General features: G+C 55.6%; 1 long non-coding RNA gene and 3 other non-coding genes across 4 annotated transcripts; all 4 read left to right on the forward strand.

Annotated features, from left to right (window-relative positions):
- The first annotated feature begins 3,482 nt into the window (after positions 1-3,482).
- LOC111826764 lies at positions 3,483-3,673 on the forward strand. Its single transcript, XR_002830142.1, has one exon. It is a non-coding gene; the product is annotated as a U2 spliceosomal RNA (small nuclear RNA).
- Positions 3,674-3,814: 141 nt separating this feature from the next.
- Positions 3,815-5,142, forward strand: LOC106697741. The gene is made up of 3 exons (XR_001348939.2): positions 3,815-4,069; positions 4,178-4,285; positions 4,855-5,142. It is a non-coding gene; the product is annotated as an uncharacterized LOC106697741 (long non-coding RNA).
- Positions 5,143-6,698: 1,556 nt separating this feature from the next.
- LOC111826763 lies at positions 6,699-6,889 on the forward strand. The gene has a single exon (XR_002830141.1). It is a non-coding gene; the product is annotated as a U2 spliceosomal RNA (small nuclear RNA).
- A 986-nt stretch (positions 6,890-7,875) lies between these two features.
- On the forward strand, positions 7,876-8,066 carry LOC111826750. The gene has a single exon (XR_002830131.1). It is a non-coding gene; the product is annotated as a U2 spliceosomal RNA (small nuclear RNA).
- Positions 8,067-8,960: the final 894 nt, after the last annotated feature.

Here is an 8,960-nt window from a genome sequence, read left to right on the forward strand (position 1 = left end):
GCTATTATGATGGTAATAAATTAGTTTATCTCAGCCAATAACAAAAAACACTGGCCCAGGAAGCCAGTTGTGGAATATCTTCCTCAGATAACAGACAAAGTGACCACCCACTGCTTTCTCACAAAGTGGATGGGAATAAGGATCCATCCATAATAAAGATATAAAACCGCCAGCCAGGAGCACGGGGTCCCTTAATGCCTAGGGAGGAAGAAGAAGAAACCTGAGGACTTTGGGAAGTCAGCCTCAGCAGCCTCAGTTTCTTCAGACACAAAATTGGAAAAATAACACCTTTCGTTGTTGAAGGAAACCATAAGGATTTGCTGGCACACCAGTGGGCACTCAATAATGGCAAGGAAGTTTTGAAGCCAAGTTCTTAGTTGAGTCTAACTCGTGTTTTATTATTGTTTTTGTTGTTGTTTGGGGGGGGGGGGTGTTGTGTTTTTATTTTCTTTTTATTTTAGTTTCATTCTTTTCCTTGAGTCTAACTACTTTTATGGATCCAGTCTAGCTGGCCATGAAACTTGCTCTCCAGCACACAAACTCTTATGTTTTAGCCCCAAGATCCAGAGCACACTGGGAGTGAGGGGAGTGTGGGCCAGGCATTCCGCCGGCCCATACATACCTCTTTAACCGTCATCATATGTAACTCCCATAGTTCTTAGAGCCTCCTCGTCACAACTCAAAAAGAAAAATGTAGCTCAGGTGTATGGGTGCCTTCCTATCCTCTCTCACCACCAGAAGATTCTAGAAACGGCTTTGCAGACTCTGCAGGGACTTAGAAGGGAAGGGCGAGAAAAGAGTGGTGAGGAATTGGATTTCATCTGTTGGAAGTGGAGGTTGAAATCCTGAAAAATATATTCGCTGCTTCTCCCTCAGCCTCTCTCCTTCAGCCATCAAGTCCAGTAGCAGAAGGCTTCTCAAACTTGAACGTGCATGTGCAATCCAGGGGAGTTTTGTTAACAGATTCGGATTCAGTAGGTCTGAGACCCATGTTCCTGCGTTTTTAACATGCTCCTCGGTGACGCCAGTGCTGCTGGTCAGTATCACGCCGTGAGCAGCAAGGCTGCGGGAAGCTGTCCCACCCGAGCTCTTCTAGACACCGGCACATGCAGCCCTCACTTTGCTGGCTGTTGTAGGAGAGTCTCCTCCCCACGGCACAGTCACCCCCGCTGACCCAGCTCTGTTGCGAGTCGTAGACGTGCAGACTTTGGAAATGAATGAGAGAGAGAAGTGAGAGAGAGAATGAGGAGGGGAGAGAGAAGGGTCAGAAAGAAGGGAGCGAAGTTTGAGAAAACAGAACGGTATCTCTGTCCAACAAGGTCTCCCCAACCTGCTGTGAAAACTACTGTGACGAAGAGACCCCGATGGGCTGTCCACGAGGCCAGGGTGGACACGGCGAGGGCAGGGCTGCTGCAGGCACAGCGGGCGCAGGCTGCGAGGGGCCGTCCGCGCAGCTGGCCAGGCACCCGGCAGCCCTCCGATGTCCGGAGCGTGTTGGGGTCCAGCCCCATGGGGACCAGGGGTTCCCAAAGGTGCGGACGGAGTCGGCGAAGAATGTTTTACACGGAGACAGCGTTCAGAAGTCTCTAGCTTTCCTTAGTCTCCGTGGATCTTCCCTGTGCCTGGCTGAGGCCACAGAGAAAAGATCCCAAGGCAAGCTGAGCCTTTATTTTATAGTGAGTGGTAAACAAGGTAGTGGTTTCCATAGTTACACAGTTCTTGTAAGTTTCACTTGTTTACACTGTTCTTGTGAGTTTCACTTGTTTTTCTTGTGTCACTTGTTTTTGTTCTTGTAAGTTTCACTTGTTTTTGTTCTTGTTGTACTTCCCTCAGCCCATTAGCTTCCCGAGTAAGATCTAGGGAGCGTTATAAGGTCAAGCCTAATTATGCTAAGAGGACTGTGCCCTCTAAGCTGGGAATTGTTTATGACTTTGCCCACAGGTCAGTCCGAGGCTTAACCCTATATCAGCTCCCCACGGGGCGCCTGCGGTCGCCGCCGGGGCCCAGGCAGGCGGACCTGCTCCGGGCGCGCACGGGCTCCCCAGCAGCTTCGTGGAGGGTGGATGTGGCCAGAGCGGCAGCCAGAAGGGGATGGAGGAGCGAGGACGCCCTCGCCCACCACGGGCACAGGTCACATTCACCGGCGCCGCCCCAGGACGCACCCGGTGGCCGGCGTGACCCAAAGAATCAGTTGAATCGACAGGTTTTTTAAAAGGCAGAAGATTTTTTTTAAAAAAGAAAAGCCCACGCCCTAGCTGGTTTGGCCCCGTGGATAGAGCGGGGCTGCGGACTGAAGGGGCCCGGGTCGCGGGCTTGATCCCCCCAGTAGGGACGTGAAGGAGGCGGCGATCAGCGGTTCTCTCATCATTGATGTTTCTACCTCCTTTCCTCTCTGAAATCAGTAAACATATATATTTTTTTAAAAAAGAAAAGCCCTGAAAGGAGTCTAAAAATAAACATATCGAGAGAGAGAGAGATACAATTTTTATATGATAGAGGCGGCGTCTGAAATGGATGCCTCTCCCACGCACCAGCCCGGTGGTTGGGGGCAAGCGGCCCGACCTCTCGGTCTCAACTACTGGCCCTGCAGGGAGACTGTGCAGGTTCGAACCGAGGAAAGCACTTAGCACGAGGCCCGGCCCGACCGAGATGCTTCCTATTGTATTGTCCGCGGCCGGGCCCGTGCGATACCTACGGGCCCAGCTGTTTCCGGGTCGCAGCCCCGGCACTGAAACCGCAGCGGACCTCGCGGACACAGGACCCACACCCGGCGGCCTCGGGAGCTCCGCTGACGCTCCCTCAGTCCCCAAGGCGGGCGTGACGCTGGGCTCGGGAGCTGCAGGCGCTGGGCCAAGTGCCCCGCCGACAGGGTAGGGCGGGGGTCCCGGTAGAGCTCTTTCCAGGGAGGGAGTCAGCCTCGCGGGGCCGGACCTCCGGGACTAACTTTTTCCTCTGCGGCCCCTGCCCGGCGACCCCGGTCGGGCGTTTCTCGGCCGGCGGCCGAGTCCTGGTCCTGGACCGAGCCAGCCCCGGGGGACCCTCTCGTCTTCCCAGCCATGACCCGACGGCATCCTTCTCCCGACCGCTCGGTCCGCCGCCGCCCACATCCCCTGGGTCCCGTCATTTCACTAGCGCTTGTACCGCGGAGGAGCTCGGCCGCAGCCCACCTTCCGCTTCTGCGCGCAGAGGTCGTCCCGAGGAGGGGCCGAAAGCCCGAACGGCGCCGGTAGGGTCGGCCTACCCGCACGGGAAAGGCGGGGCATGCAAATGAGCATCGACCCTTTGGCCACCGCGCCAAGCGGAGATAAGAATTCACTTAAAAACGTAGAGAATTGAAAAAAAATCTTCACAGAGTCTCTAATGTGTCCTCTATATCTGTCAAGAGACTGTGGAGATGAGACTTGGCTTGATGGTGATCGGGATCACCGTGAGTGAAATAGTGGTGGAAAGAGGAGGGTGCCGGCGCGGGCGGAGCGGTGGGCATCGCTTCTCGGCCTTTTGGCTAAGATCAAGTGTAGTATCTGTTCTTATCAGTTTAATATCTGATACGTCCTCTATCCGAGGACATTATATTAAATGTATTTTTGGAGCAGGGAGATGGAATAGGAGCTTGCTCCGTCCACTCCACGCATCGACCCGGTATTGCAGTACCTCCGGGAACGGTGCACCCCCTTCTGGGGAAATAACGATGGTTCTTAAAGAAAGATTCAACTTCTGCCTGCTTTCTCATTCTGTCCGTACTCTTACCCTGGCGGGCGCCGTCTTGTTCCGACCTCACCCGGGTTCTCCTCACCCTGAAAGATAAGGCGCTCTTTCCTAAGGTTCGGGTTGCGAAGCACTGTTTGCCTTGTCCTTAATTGCCTGGGACTTGATGGGACGCTCCTGCGCAGGTGCGGGCCAGGAGAGACCCGCTAGGCAAACTTCCCGTCCTCAGGGCCAAGCCCAACCCAGGGGAGGGACCAGGACACCTGTCCAAATGGCCACCATACCAGCCAGGACAAGGAGGCGAGGAACACATGCTTGGGGAAACCAAAGGAGTGAGCAGAAGATGGTTTCTTCACACGCACAGGTCTGAACCTCCCATCATGGCATGGGAATGCCTGCAGGAAGGGTCATGTCAGTGCAGGCTAAGCACATTCCATGTTGTCTCTCATTCGTTCATTCGTTCGTTCAACAGATACCTATCAAGTGCCAAGTACATGCCCAACGCTGTCCTAGCTGCGGACGGTAGAGCAGCACACAAAATCTCTGTCGTCAGGGTGAGAAGCTTATCTGCTTCTACAAGGTATGCGTATTTGTCAGTGTACCTCTACACCTGTGTGCCTGTATGTATATGTCTGTATCTGTGTATCTCTGTCTATGCCATGTGACGACCATGGGTGTGCATAATGACTTGGCAGCTGGGAGAGAGAGAAAGCCAGGCAAAGAGGGATGTGAAGCAGGAGTGCCCGGGGTGGGGGCGGGGGAGAACCTGGACGTTAGCTCTGTTTTACGGATGGGAAGTGGCGTTCCCTAGAGGGCGCTTGTAACAGAGAGAGGCCAATACATGCTTGGCACCTCCACGAGGACCCGGATCAGAGAGGTGTCGTCATTGTCCCGGCTGTACAGTTAACAAACCTGAGGGCCCACGCGGTCAACAGACTGCCCGAGTCCCGACTTTGCTTCACATGAGCTGTGTGACCTGAGGCAAATTGCTTAGAAATGTGTGAGTCGCAAATGTAATTTCTAATTTTCTAGTAGCCACATTTAAATATAAAATAAAGAAAAACCTGTGAAATTGTTTAACTCAATATATAAAAAATATTGCTTCCATATGTAATCCCTATAAAAACTCTGATATTTTACATATCTTAGGCCAAGTCTTCAACATCCCATGTGTGCGTTACCCTCGGGGCAGGGCACACTCGGGAAGGACTAAGCACACACCCGGCGCTCAGCAGCCACCTGCGTCTCGGCTGTGGGCTGGACAGCGCGTGTCCACGGAATGGGGATGGTGAGGACAAGGTGGGGATTAGAGCGGAATGAAATGAGTGAGGCGCCTACCTTGGGAAAACGAAAACCGTAAGGGAGCACCAAAAACACCGGGAATACCTCCTCATCAAGACAAGTTGTATTAAAATAGTATTTCTCTTGATGACTGAAGAGTTTTGTGGACACTCCACTAAATTACACACACACACACACACACACACACACACACACACACACACACACCCTCATGGCGAGGGCCTCACTGGCCTGGCCGTAGTCCTGCCCCGACCCGTAATGATCGGCGGTGGTGACGACGAGTAGGAGACGGCGAAGATGACCGTCCGCCTCATAGGCGTGTAGAGTGAATCCACGAGGTAATTCACACACACGCGCGGCGCTCAGCCCAGGGGCTGGAGCCGGGACGGGCTCGGGCAACAAGGGCGATCAGGCTCTCCGCGCCGCCGGGGAAAAGGACCGACCGAGTTTCAGTCTTGCTGGCTCTTCTGAGGTCCGAGGAAAGAGCTGTAACCTCCCCGGCCACACTGAGGTTCCGTGAGAAAGGAGGGCGGGGAAGGTGCACGCTGGCCGGGCAGCCGGCAGCCTTTGGCCCAGAGGGAAAACGGGAGGGGACGGGGACCAGGCCGGGGGCGGGAACGGGCAGGGGTTGCGCGTCGGGGTGAGGTGTGCGTGGGGGGCGAGCCTGACCTACTGACTGGCCGTGATGCCCAGAGCGTCCCCGAGCAGTCGCCTCCCTCCTCCCCGGTGTCCCGCCAGCCCGGCCCGATCGCCACCTTCCCCCGCCCTCCGGCCGGGGCCTCGTAGCGGCTGCTGCTCTGACTCGGCCTGACCGAGGCACAAGGTCTCCGGCTCAGCGTTTTACGAGTGAGCAACGAGCCAGCTGGGAACCGGAGCGAGTGCTGACGAAGGCGGCGAGCGGCGCACTTGACTGAACGACGGGGTGGGACGAGTTGGCCAGGCCGTGACGAAGGCGAAAGGGAAACGGCGTACGCGGCGGAGGGAGCTGCAAGTGGCGGAGCCCAGGAGGCCGGTGCCTGCACCGAAGCCCCGCGAGACGCCGGTGCTGGAGCGGGAGAGAAGCCCTCCTGGAGGCCCGCCGGGGCCCTTCCCACCGGACACGCCCGGGCCCGCCCTCCGGGAAAGCCCCCCCTCCGGACCTCGCGCTCCCCGGACTCGGAAGGAGCGCCTTATGGGACAAGGCAGGTTCGGAGCTCAGCTCTCCGCCGGGCGGGCGGGCGGGCGGCCAAGTCGCCCGCAATACAGACAGCCTGGGCGTCCCTAGCGCCTTGTCTGTCTTCAGGAAACCCCTCTGCCAGCAGCCCCTTCTACTGGCCTCTCCCGCCGCCCGCCCGGCGCGAATCCCCTCACACTCCGTCCTTTCTCTGAGCCTGTACCACCAGCTCGGGTTCGGAGCCGCGGCGCGGGGAGAGTCCGCCCGCCGCAGCCACGCCTCCAGGGGCGGGGCATGCAAATTAGAAATGCCGTTTGCCGCCCAACCTCCCGCAAAGGACGACGCCACAAGAGACATAAAATTTCTCTTTAAAAATATAGAGGATTAAAACACCGGCACAAGAGTCTACCATCTGGTGAGTGCCATGGTGCTGCCAAGGAAGCAAAGGAAGTGAGACCTGGACTGCCGGTGATCCGGCTCACCGTGAGTGCAATGTGGGCGGGGGCGGAAGGGAGCCGGCGCGGGCGGAGCGGTGGGTATCGCTTCTCGGCCTTTTGGCTAAGATCAAGTGTAGTATCTGTTCTTATCAGTTTAATATCTGATACGTCCTCTATCCGAGGACAATATATTAAATGTATTTTTGAAACTGGGAGTTGGAATAGGAGCTTGCTCCGTCCACTCCACGCATCGACCCGGTATTGCAGTACCTCCGGGAACGGTGCACCCCCTCGGGGGAAAAACCGCTGGTGCAAAGACAGAACTCTTTGGACGCACAAGGTCCTGTCCTCCTAAGGGTCCTGGGAGCGGGCAGCACCCCTTACCCACCAGGGAGGTCGTTTCGGGGCTAGCATCTCAGCGGCCTGCGAGGTACCTGCCTCCGGGGGCTGGACTGGCTGTGTCTGGGTGGTGCGGTGCGTCAGGCAGGAAACCTGTCAGTCAGTAGTCAAACGTCCCAAGGACGTTAGGCTCCAGTGCCACGCTGCCAACTGCTTTCCACGTGCGTCCGAGTCTCAGGCCAGGGGCGATCACGGCAGGAAAGAGCAAGCTTTCTCTGGGGCATTTCCGTGGCCCGGATCATAATATGCTCCAGGTGCTGGGCCGGTCAGCGGGGTGCCAACCAGTCCCCTCACCCCCCGAGTCGCCCTCCATGCTTTATTTACTACACCTCTGTCTTTGGGCCCACGCTCTGGCCTCAGACTCCAATGCCTGGATTTGCGACGGAAAATGTTCCCCTTTCCGATTAATGTAATCCAGGCGACCACCTTCTCAGGACGCAACCACCCGGGACCCCAAGTGTTGGACAGAATCCGGCCGGCCGGAAGAGCGCGGACGCGAGCAGAGAGGGCCCGGGCAGGGAGGGGAGGAGGTAGGGATGCGGATGGCCGGGTTTGGGACCACCGCGTGCGGAGGCCGGGGGGAGGGTGGAGTCCGCCCCGGAGGTCACGGCTCCTGGGGGGAGGGGAGGGGAGGGGAGGGAAGGGGGGGAAAGGGCGGGGCATGCAGATTGGAAATGGCTTCTGCGCGGGAACCAGGGAACAACCGGGGATATGGGACCTCTGGTTGAAAATGGAGAGCACAAACCCATCTGCGGGAGAGTCTGGCGGGACCCACCGCACTGGCAATGAGACGAGGCGTGAGGCTCAGGCTTCGCGTGCTCACCCTGCCTTGAAGATGTGTGGCAAGAGGAGGGTGCGGGCGCGGGCGGGGCAGGCGGCATCGCTTCTCGGCCTTTTGGCTAAGATCAAGTGTAGTATCTGTTCTTATCAGTTTAATATCTGATACGTCCTCTATCCGAGGACATTATATTAAATGTACTTTTGAAGCTGGGAGTTGGAATAGGAGCTTGCTCCGTCCACTCCACGCATCGACCCGGTATTGCAGTACCTCCGGGAACGGTGCACCCCCTTGGGGGAAAACACCTTGTTGAATGTCAGCTTTTGTGGCGGGAGCTGGGAAAGCAGGAGCGACCGGAGTGGGACTCCCTCGGGCTCTCAGGAGGCTTTGCTTTCCCTCCCGGGGAGCGGGGCACGGAAAAGCCCGTGCGGGCGTCTTGACTGACTAAGGCTGTTGTTCTTCACACGCAGCCCAGGCCCTGCTGCGGTGGGGCCATGCATGCTATGCTCTCTTGTTATATTTTAAGTTGGTACCTTACATTTATCACAACTAATGAACCAAGACTGATACCTTATTATAAACTAAACGCCATACTTTATTCATAATTAACTTTTCTAATATTGTTCTGTCCTAGGATCCCATCCAAGATAACACATTTATTTATTATTGATTTTTCAGAGAGGGAGAGAGGAAGGAATCAACAATCGGTTGCCTCCCAGACCTAGAATCAATCAACTAACAAGTGATGATACTCAACCAACTGAGCCACACTGCGGTGTTTCATTGGGAAAGCAGGGAAATGAATTGAATCAGATCTTGTGTTTCAGGGGAATGTTCTAGAGCAGAGTAACAAGCATACAAATATGGGCTCTTGGCCTGTTCAAGCCTACACAGCAAGTAACATGACATTTTGTACAATATAAAGATAAAAATGATTATTTGCATTATTTACAACAGCCGGATTATTGAAACACATCAGAATATTACTCAACTATATAAGAAAGGACCAAATCTTGCCATGGTGACCTTCAGGGCATTATGGGAAGTGAAATGTGCCAGAGAGACAATACTGTATATCACTATAGTGGATCTAAAGCAACTGCTGATGATGTAGAGAACGATCGTAGTGCAGACGAGCGCAGCGATGTGAAGATGCAGAGAGTCAAATAAAGAGGGGGGGGGGTAA

The sequence above is a fragment of the Myotis lucifugus genome, unplaced genomic scaffold, assembly GCF_000147115.1.
Source record: "Myotis lucifugus unplaced genomic scaffold, Myoluc2.0 scaffold_100, whole genome shotgun sequence".
Classification (NCBI taxonomy): domain Eukaryota; kingdom Metazoa; phylum Chordata; class Mammalia; order Chiroptera; family Vespertilionidae; genus Myotis; species Myotis lucifugus.